Source organism: Cryptotermes secundus, unplaced genomic scaffold (assembly GCF_002891405.2).
Source record: "Cryptotermes secundus unplaced genomic scaffold, Csec_1.0 scaffold1081, whole genome shotgun sequence".
In the NCBI taxonomy this organism is placed as follows: Eukaryota; Metazoa; Arthropoda; class Insecta; order Blattodea; family Kalotermitidae; genus Cryptotermes; species Cryptotermes secundus.
Window position 1 is genome coordinate 39,155 of NW_019734378.1, and position 4,289 is coordinate 43,443.

Sequence of the window (4,289 nt, forward strand, 5' to 3'; positions counted from 1 at the left end):
AGGCAAAGCAAGCTAGCAAAGCAAAACTAGCAATCTAGCAAGGCAAAGTTAACAAGCTAGCAACGCAAAGCTAGCAAGCTACAACGGAAAGCTTTCAAGCTAGCAAATCAAATCTAGCAAGCTAGCAACGCAAACCTAGCAAGCTAGCAACGCAAAGCTAGCAAGATAGCAACGCAAAGCTAGCCTGCTTGCCTGCATGTTTGCTTTGCGTTCATTGCTTCCTTGTTTGCTTGGTTTCTTGCTTGGTTGGTGGCTTTGCGTTCCTCGCTTGCTTTGATTTGCTTGCTTGTTCCTTTCGTTCGGTTTCGTGCTTTCTTGCTTGCTTAACGTAACTTTCTTTCCATTCGTTTCTTGCTAATTTGCTTGCTTGCTTGGCGTTGCTTGTTTGCTTGCTAGCTTTGCGTTTCTAGCTTGTTATATTTTCGTTGCTGGCTTGCTAGCTTTGCGTTGCTAGCTTGTTAGCTGTGAGTTGCTAGCCTGCTAGCTGTGCGTTGCTAGCTTGCTAGATTTGCGTTGTTAGCTTGCGTGCTTTGCGTTGCAATCTTGCTAGCTTTGCGTTGCTAGCTTTTCGTTGCTAGCTTGCTAGATTTGCGTTGCTAGCTTCCTAGCTTTGCGTTGTTAGCTTGCTAGCTTTGCGTTGCTAGCTTGCTTTGCGATGCTAGTTTGCTTTGTGTTGCTAGCTGGCTTTGCGTTGCTATCTTGCTTTGCGTTGCTAGCATGATTTTCGATGCTAGCCAGATTTGAGTTGCTAGCCTGCTTTGCGTTTCCTGCCTGTGTTGCCTGCTTGCCTGCTTACCTTCTTGCCTGATTACCTGCATGCCTGCTTTGCTTGCTTTGTGTTTCTTGCTTGCTTGGTTTCTTTGCATTCCTTGCTTGCTTTGAGTTGCTTGTTTGCTTGCTTTGCGTAGTTTTTTTGTTGCTCGCTTTGCTTTTTTGCTTTCTAGCCAGCTCTGCGCTGCTTGCTTGCTTGCTTTTCTTTGCTTGCTAGTTTGCTTTGCGTTCGTTGCTTGCTTTCTTGCTTTGCGTTTCTTGCTAACTTTGTGTTGTTTGTTTGTTTGCTTACTTTGCGTTTCTTGCTTTCTTGCTAGCTTACTTGCGTTGCGTTGCTTTCTTGCTTGTTTGGTTTACGTAACTTGCTTACTTTAAGTTGCTTGCTACTCTGCTTGCTTTCGTTGCTTGCTTGTTTTGCGTTGCATGTATACTTGATTGCTTGCTTGCTTTGCGTTTCTTGCTTGCTAGCTTTGCGTTTCTAGCTTGCTAGCTTGCTAGCTTTGCGTTAGTAGCTTGCTAGATTTGCGTTGCTAGCTTGCTAGATTTCGTTTCCAGCTTGCTAGCTTTTCGTTGCTACCTTGCAAGCTTTGCGATGCTAGCTTGCTTGGTTGCTAGATTTGCGTTTCTAACTTGCTACCTTTGCGTTGCTAGCTTGCTAGATATTAGTTTCTAGCTTGCTAGCTTTGCTTTTCTAGCTTGATGTCTTTGCGTTGCTAGCACGCTTGCTTGCTAAATTTTCGTTGCTAGATTTCTAGCTTTGCATTGCTAGCTTGCTAGATTTGCGTTGCTAGCTTGATAGCTTTGCGTTGCTAGTTTGCTAGCTTTTGCGTTGCTAGCTTGCTAGCTTTGCTTTGCTATCTTGTTTGCCTTGCCAGATTACTTTACTTTGCTAGATTTTTCTTGCATTGCTAACTTGCTTTTCGTTGTTAGCCTGTTTGCGTTGCCAGCCTGCATTGCTTTGCCTGCCTGCTTGCCTGCTTGCCAACTTGCCTGCTTGCCAGCTTGTCTGCTTGCCTGCTTGCCTGCTTGCCTGTTTGCTTGCTTTGTGTTCCTTGCTTGCTTTGCTTGCTTTGTGATTCTTGCTTCCTTTGTTGGTTTGCATTCCTTTCTTGCTTTGCTTTGTTTACTAGCTTCCTTTGCCTTCTTCCTTGCTCAATTGCTTTAAGTTGCTTACTTGCATTGTGTTGCTTGCTTGTTTGCTTGTTTGCGTTTCTTGTTTCTTGTTTGCTTCCTTGCGTTGAGTTGGTTGCTTGCTTGCTTTGCGTACCTGGCTTGCTTTTCGTTGCTTGCTTGTTTGCTTTTTTCGTTGCTTGCTTTCTTGCTTGAATGCTTGCCGTTGCTTGTTTGCTTGCTTGCTTTCCGTTGCTTTCATGCTTTCTTACTTTGCGTTGCTTGCTTGCTTGCTTGAATTGCGTTGCTAGCTTGCTAGATTAGCGTTGCTAACTTTCTAGTTTTGCGTTGCTAGCTTGCCAGCTTTGCGTTGCTAGNTAGCTTGCTAGTTTTGCTTTGCTACCTTGCTAGCTGTGAGTTGCTAGCTTGCTAGCTTTGCTTTTCTAGGTTGCTAGCATTCCGTTGCTAACATGATAGCTTTGCGTTCCTAGCTTTCTAGCTTTGCGTTGCTAGCTTGCTAGCTTTGCGTTGCTAGCTTGCTGGAATTTCGTTGCTAGCTTGCTAGGTTTGCGTTGCTAGCTTGTTAGCTTTGCATTGCTAGCTTTCTAGCTTTGAGCTGCTAGCTTGCTAGCTTTGCGGTGTTAGCTGGCTAGCTTTGCGTTGCTAGCTTGCTAGCTTTGCATTGCTCGCTTGCTAATTATGCGTTGCTAGCTTGCTAGATTTGCGTTGCTAGCTTGCTAACTATTCGTTGGTAGCTTGCTTGCTTTGCGTTTCTAGCTTGCTAGCTTTGCGTTGCTAGCTTGCTAGCTTTGCGTTGCTAGCTTGCTAGCTTTGCGTTGCTAGCGTGCTAGCTTTGCGTTGCTAGCTTGTGAGCATTTCGTTGCTTGCCTGCGAGCTTTGCCTTTGCTAGCTTTCTAGAGTTGCGTTGCTAATGAGCCGCGTTTCGCTCTGCTACCATTTGTGCCGTCTTACTGCCTGCTACCACAGCACCGTCACTCTGTGACACCTTTCGGCCCCGTCTACCCTTCCTCAATCGGAGGGGGAAACGTTGCTCCCTCATATGGCTCTCGTGCTGTGCTCGCACGCTCCCTAAGTTAGTGTAAGCGATCCAAGCTAGCAGCTTGGAAAATGTAGTTACAAATGATGGCAATCAATATATTAACAAATAACAGAATTTAACATACACCACAGAATTTAAACAGAACAACTGAACGAACTGCACATTTACATGCTCGCACACAGCGGCATCTAACTCGGGCAGAATGGCCCATATTACTTGCCTTGTTTGCACGAAAACATATCTACTACATTATAGCCGGGCCACAGGCTGAGTCTAAATTAAATACACAATATAAATTATAAACACAGATATAACTGAGTGGTACGAGTCGCCGCCGTCCTACAAACCCAGCGACGTTCGACCGCGGGCGATCTCGCCGGCCGCGAACCAGCCCACTACTTGCAGAAACCAAATTTTGACTCCCAGCCGAACAGGAATTTGACAGTCTCTCCTACTTGTTCAGCGCCTCGAGCAAGACCCTATGGATCCATAACCAGAACTGAACTCCGAGCTCGAATTAACTTCCAAACAAGGCTCCCAGGGGTAGAAAGGAAGGGAGAGGGCAATACCACCTGCCCCAGTCCCGCATGGGAATGATGTGGGGGATAAGTTTAAGAACCTCGATCAAGGGGCTAGAAGCCCATGACGTCATACCGGAGCCAGTGCATGGATCATTATCCCGCCCCCTTCCCTCTCGCTCGCTCTAACAAGAGCAGATTACTTGCGCCTAGTCATGAGTAGCAACACAATATCCATATCAATGATCACCCATGACCTTCACTTAGCTCCGCCTTCGGTTCTCAATGTCTCAGTCCTCCAGACTCAGTAGCGTGCCATTACGGGTCCATATCACCTTCAATTCACTACGGTTCCATTCACCTCCCGTACTAGTCTGTGATATAATTTATGCCCAAGTACATCACTCCCCCGAAATGCGGAGTCCAGTTCACGCGCACTCAACACTCTTCCCGAACGTCCGCGTCTCCTGCCGCTCTGCCATCCATGGCTGACAGTAGTTGGTGGTTTCCTCTTCGGCCGGTCTTGTGCAGTCCCTACAGGACCCTCAAGAGACCGCAGCGTGAGGCCAGAAGAATGTACTGCGCGCACGACGATCGGGTCCAACCAAGCGAGAAGGGGGGCCTGAAGTCCTGCGTCGCGTCTCCATCCATCCAAGCTAGGATATAGGTTTGGGAGGGAGAGAAACACAAGACAGCCTGCTCGGAAGGAAAATTAAACTTAAATACATGGCCATAAATTGCCTATCTAGCCGGTACGGCTTACATTCTAAGAAAACAAGGCACCAACAATAGCAAATCATACTTCTGCATGCCATCTAGCCCGGTGGAAA

At 46.8% G+C, this 4,289-nt stretch overlaps 1 long non-coding RNA gene across 1 annotated transcript in view; it reads right to left on the bottom strand.

Moving 5' to 3' along the window:
• Nucleotides 1-4,068: 4,068 nt before the first annotated feature.
• Nucleotides 4,069-4,289, bottom strand: part of LOC111868946 — a 3,658-nt gene continuing 3,437 nt past the window's right edge. Inside the window, exon 2 of the long non-coding RNA XR_002843588.2 lies at nucleotides 4,069-4,155. This is a non-coding gene — a long non-coding RNA (uncharacterized LOC111868946). The remainder of the gene's footprint in view (nucleotides 4,156-4,289) is intronic.